Raw genomic sequence first — 6708 nt, forward strand, 5'->3', positions numbered from 1 at the left:
CAATGATAGGGTGACATAAACTCTACAGTGGAAAGTCTACACATCAGAGTTATCGGATTCACATGGAATTGTTGTTCAATTTCAATGTTTGAATATAAAATTATTGGTGTAGAGATTAAATGTAATTTTAGCTTCTAAATTAGAGATTTGGGTTTTCATAAGGTTGGGGATCTGCTCAATCAGTGGCCCGCCCCTGACATGTGTTATAAAACTTTTCAAACACGCCCTCCTCTCCCTTCCTACTGTATATAAAGCCTTGATTACAATATAACCTCCTATTCCAAGTACGTGAGGTCTGCAGCCTCTGCGTTAAAAGGACTAACATGTCAACTACAGAACTAAGCCAACCTCAGTGTGCGCTTTGGTTGCGAATGGTATGAACTTTGAACTCTTATTCACTACAGAAGTGATACCTCCTAGCCGTTGAGTTAGAAACAGCAGCTGCAAACACGGGCTAGGAAAGAACAGACAGAGTATCCCATCTACCACACAACGACGTTACTACAAGGTATCCAATTGACCACCAGAGACATTCTTCAAAGGACTTGGTTTGGCAACATGGCCTTCCATCTACCACCAACCTTCGGAAGCGCAGCTCAGAGTAAATATTTATTGAATTTTCCTTTTCCAAATGGGCAGTAATTTAGAATGCATAAGATACTGTATTTACGATAGCACAGCTTCTCCCTTTGTCCCTCAGTCTTCCCGCTCTTTCACTCAAACCCAGCCCCTTTTCTTTTGTGTAACCAGCTGTCATATCTGTTCCGCCCGCTAGGGACGTTTTCCTTTATGATGTAATTTGTAATCAAGGTATGATTCATTCTTTGTATATGTAATTCTTCTGTGTGATTAGTTAGGTATTTAGTAAATAAATACTTAAACCCAATTTTGTATTGCTGATTCAACTTGTTAGCCGAGGTTCATGAAGATAACCAAGAATTTACAACTTTCAGATGAGACTGAATTAAGGTTACGATTAATATTGACTGCTATTGATGTAAAATATTACTAGGTCTTTAAGAGTTTATTCAGAAGATAACAGCTCGATAAATATTATTTTGTGGTTCCCCGACTCTCTAATGAATTACATTTACATGATTCGCTCAATCAGAATAGAATAGCATGTCATATCACTTAATTTGGCATAGCCAAAGGCACAACTGGTCCACATCACCCAAAAACTATCATGGTCCACACACCAAGACAGCCATGAAGAGGGCACGACAACACCTTTTCCCCCTCAGGAGACTAAAAAGATTTGGCATGGGTCCTCGGATCCTCAAAAAGTTATACAGCTGCACCATCGAGAAACATACTGACCCGTTGCATCACCGCCTGGAATGGTAACTGCTCGGCACTCCCCTCTGTAAGGCGCTACAGAGGGGAGTGCGTACGGACCAGTACATCACTGGGGCCAAGCTTCCAGCCATCCAGGAACTATATACTAGGCGGTGTCAGAGGAAAGCACAAAAAATTGTCAAAGACTCCAGTCACCCAAGTTATAGACTGTTCTCTCTGCTCGCACATGGCAAGTGGTACCAGAGCACCAAGTCTAGGACCAAAAGGCTCCTTTACAGCTTCTACCCCCAAGCCATACTGCCCGACAATTAATCAAATGGCCACCCAAACTATTTACATTGTCACCCCCCCCCCCCCCCATTTGTTTTCATACTGCTACTCACTGTTTATTATCTATGCATAGTCATTTTACCCCTATCTACATGTACAAACTACCTCGACTAACCTGTACCCCCGCACATTGACTCAGTACCAGTAGCCCCTGTATATAGCCGAGTTATTATTTTATTTTGTTACTTTTGATAATTTTGTACTTAAGTTTATTTGTTAAATATTTTCTTAACTCTTTCTTAAACTGCATTGTTGGTTAAGGACGTGTAAGTAAGCATGTCATGGTAAGGTCTACACCTGTTGTATTCGGCGCATGTGACAAATAAAGTTAGATTTTATTTGAATTGAGAGCATCCTGTCGGGCTGTATCACTGCCTGGTACAGTAACTGCACTACTTGCAACTGCAGGGCTCTCCATACCGTGTTGCGGTCTGCCCTACACATCAGCTACCTGGGCAAGCTACCAGGCCTCCAGGACACCTACAGCACCCGATGTCACAGAAAGATCATCAATGACAACAACTACTCGAGCCACTGCCTGTTCACCCCCTATCATCCAGAAGGCGAGGTCAGTACAGATGCATCAAAGCTGGGACCTAGAGACTGAAAAACAGCTTCTATATTAAGACCATCAGACTGTTAAATAGCCATCACCAGCACATTAGAGGCTTCTGCCTTATATACATAGACTTGAAATCACTGGCCACTTTAATAATGGAACACTAGTCACTTTAATAATGTTTACATATGTATATACTGTATTCTATCCTATTCTGCTGTATCTTAGTTTATACCACTCTGACATTGCTCGTCCAAATATTTATATATTCTTAATTCCATCCCTTTACTTTAGATTGTGTGTATTGTTAGATATTACTGTACTGTTAGAGCTAGAAGCACAAGTATTTCGCTACACCCGCAATAACATCTGCTAAACACGTGTTTGATTTCAGATGGAGATAAACCGGTCCAGTTTGAGTGTTTTTTTGCAGCTCGTTCCAGTCGCTAGCTACAGCGAACTGAAAAGATTAGCGACCCAGGGATGTGTGTGCTTTGGGGACCTTTAACAGAATGTGACTGGCAGAACAGGTGTTGTATGTGGGTATCCTCCACATACAACACCTGTTCTGCCAGTCACATTCTGTTAAAGGTCCCCAAAGCACACACATCCCTGGGTCGCTAATCTTTTCAGTTCGCTGTAGCTAGCAGTAGGTTGCAGTAGGTATCTCAGATAGGGGGGGGGGGGTGAGGCCTAAGAGGTCTTTATAAATAAGCATCAACCAGGGGCTCTTGTGACGGGTATATAGAGATGGCCAGTTAACAGATGAGTATAGAGTGCAGTGATGTGTCCTATAAGGAGCATTGGTGGCAAATCTGATGGCCGAATGGTAAAGAACATCTAGCCGTTCGAGATCACCCTTACCTGCTGATCTATAAATTACGTCTCTGTAATCTAGCATGGGTAGGATGGCCATCTGAATCAGGGTTTGTTTGGCAGCTGGGGTGAAAGAGGAGCGATTACAATAGAGGAAACCAAGTATAGATTTGACCTTAGCCTGCAGTTTGGAGCGATCGACAGTGTACCGTCTAGCCATACTCCCAAGTACTTGTATGAGGTGACTACCTCAAGCTCTAAACCCTCAGAGGTAATAATGACACAGGTGGGGAGAGGGGCATTTTTCTTACCGAACCACATTACATTCGTTTTGGAGATGTTCAGAACAAGGTTAAGGCCAGAGAAAGCTTTGTTGTAGAGCACTTAACACAAAATCCGGGGAGGGGCCAACTGAGTATAAGACTGTATCATCTGCATATAAATGGATGAGAGAGCTTCCTACTGCCTGAGCTATGTTGTTGATGTAAGTTGAAAAGAGCGTGGGGCCTAGGACCGAGCCTTAGTGTACTCCCTTGGTGACAGGCAGTGGCTGAGACAGCAGATGTTCTGACTTTATACACTGCACTCTTTGAGGGAGGTAAGAGACAGGTTAAAAAGGTCAGAGCTTGGCTTGGCGATGATAGGGGCTGCAACCTTAAAGAAAGGGTCTAAGCCATCTGATACAGATGTTTTTTTGAGGTCAAGTTTAAGGAGCTCCTTTAGCACCTCAGACACAGTGACTGCATGCAGGGAGAAACTTTGTAGCAGGGCTGGGGGAAAAGAGGGAGGAGCATCGAGGCTAGTCACATTAGAAGGGCTGGGAGATGAGGAAATGTTGGCTGGGCAAGGAAGCATGGCTGAGTCAAATAGGTATCCTAACTTAATGAAGTGGTGATTAAGGAGCTCAGTAATGCGCTCCTTGTCAGTATCAACCACATCATCAACATTAAGGGACATGGACAGCTGTGAGGAGGAGGGTTTATTCTCCAGGTCTTTCACTGTTTTCCAGAACTTCTTGGGGTGAGACCCACAGAGAGAGAACTGCTGCTTAAAATAACTTACTTTAGCCTTCCGGATAGCCCGAGTGCACTTATTTCTCATTTGCCTGAAGGAGAGCCAGTCAGCCTGAGTATGCGTGTGCCAATCCTTTCGCCAAATGGAATTCTGGAGGTGGAGTAACTCTGCCAGATCACGGTGGAACCATGGGCTGAACCTTTTAATAAATCTTATTTTCTTTACGGAGGTGTTTGTTAACAATACCACTGAAAATATCAAAAAGAAGGTCCAACCATCTTCGACTGAGAGGATCAAGCTGATTCTAATTCCAATTTACAGAGGCCAGGTCATGAAGGGAGGCTTGCTCATTAAAGTTTTTTAGCAAGTGTCTATAACAAATCAGGAAAGGTTGTTTAACTAAGCAGACATTACGAAGGTCATTACGGAGGTCATTACAGAAAACATCAGACTGATACCGATCAGGATTATTTGTGAGGATAACATCAGCCTTTTCTGGGTGTTTGGAGTCATACCTTGTGGGATTGGTAATAATTGGAGAAAGATTTTTCCCATTGCTTTAGGATTTAATCAGGTAGTTTAAGCATGTCCCAGTATAGGTCACCTAGCATGACAAATTCAGCCTTAGTGTAATGGGCTAGGAGAGCACTTGGGGCAGGTAGGGTACAGGCTGGTACTGATGGTGGACGCCAGCACCCAGCAACAGTTAACACAGAGCTATTTGAACGCTTAATTCTTAAAACCAGCTGATCAAATTGTTTGGGGACAGACTTGGTAGAGACAACAGAGCACTGAAGTTGTTCCTTGGTGAAGATAGCTCTCCCGAAGGTGGTGGAGTGGCAATCTTGCCCAGAAAGGTTAACATCAGTGTTCAACACACTCTTCCTTAACCACGTCTCAGTAATGACCAACAGATCTGGATTGGAGCTGTGAACCCACACTTTCAATTAATACATTTTAGGTTATAAACTTCTAGTGTTAACGTGCAGAAAACCTAGACTTTTACGAGAGCAGAAATCAGTGAAGCAGAAATCAGAGCACAAGTCAGAATTGGGGCTCGCAACAGTAGATGGGCCAGGGTGTAAGTGCACATTTCCAGATATTATCAGCAATAATACAATCAGGGCACGGCAGAGGACAGGGAGAGCTCTGCAGCGTTGATTTTTTTTATGACATTTGAACGTGCATCAGATGGTAACAAAATCATATTGTACAGCAATTTCATCAGGTAACATGAATACAAAGCCGGCGAGAGGTGGTTAGAATAAGATGGGAGACAGAGCTGCAAGTGTGGGAATAAACATTGTCTGTCCCACGGCCGGGTAAATAAGTAAGTTCATAGTCAACAAAGCATGCAGGAGTCATGGGACAAATAGCATAAAGCACAAGAAAAAAATACAATGATATGGTGCTAGCCATTGTAAATTCAGAGTCACTCGCACCAACAAGAACTTGAGTGTAACAATGCCTCAATGCCTGCCTTAAAATAAAAAAGAAACATCCCTTTTTCAGGACCATGTCTTTCAAATAAAATTCATAAAAATCCAAATAACTTCACAGATCTTCATTGTAAAGGTTTTAAACGTGGTTTCCCATGCTTGTTCAATGAACCATAAACAATTAATTTTCATGCATCTGTGGAACGGTTACAGTTGGTAGGCAATTAAGGTCACGTTTATGAAAACATAGGACACTAAAGAGGCCTTTCTAGTGACACTGAATAACACCAAAATAAAGATGCCCAGGGTCCCTGCTCATCTGCTTGAACGTGCCTTAGGCATGCTGCAAGGAGGTATGAGGACTGCATATGTGGTCAGGGCAATAAATTGCAATGTCCGTACGGTGAGACACCTAAGACAGTGCTACAGAGAGACAGGACGGACAGCTGATCGTCCTCGCAGTGGCAGACCACGTCTAACAACACCTGCACAGGATCGGTACATCCGAACATCACACCTGCGGGACAGTTACATGCAACAACTGTCCGAGTTACACCAGGAACACACAATCCCTCTATCAGTGTTCAGACTGTCCGCAATAGGCTGAGAGGCTGGACTGAGGGCTTGTAGGCCTGTTGTAAGGCATGGGCACTAATGGGCACACACCCACCATCGCTGGACCAGACAGGACTGGCAAAAAGTGCTCTTCACTGAAGAGTGGCAGTTTTGTCACAAGAGTGTTACACCATTGGCCTGTACTCTGGAGTGGGATCGATTTGGAGGAGGAGGTTCCGTCATGGTCTGGGGCGGTGAGTCACAGCATCATCGGACTGAGCTTGTTGTCATTGCAGGCAATCTCAACGCTGTGCGTTACAGGGAAGACAACCTCCTCCCTCATGTGGTACCCTTCCTGCAGGCACATCCTGACATGACCCTCCAGTATGGCAATGCCACCAGCCATACTGCTCGTTCTGTGCGTGATTTCCTGCAAGACAGGAATGCCCGTGTTCTGCCAGCAAAGAGCCCGGATCTCAATCCCATTGAGCACATCTGAGACCTGTTGGATCGGAGGGTGAGGGATAGGGCCATTCCCCCCAGAAATGTCCGGGAACTTGCAGGAAGAGTGTGGTAACATCTCACAGCAAGAACTGGCAAATCTGGTGCAATCCATGAGGATATGCACTGCAGTACTTAATGCAGCTGGTGCCCCCCCCCCTGTTCAGGGACACATTCAATTTCTGTTAGGAACAT

The sequence above is a fragment of the Oncorhynchus masou genome, chromosome 13 (genome assembly GCF_036934945.1).
Source record: "Oncorhynchus masou masou isolate Uvic2021 chromosome 13, UVic_Omas_1.1, whole genome shotgun sequence".
NCBI lineage: Eukaryota > Metazoa > Chordata > Actinopteri > Salmoniformes > Salmonidae > Oncorhynchus > Oncorhynchus masou.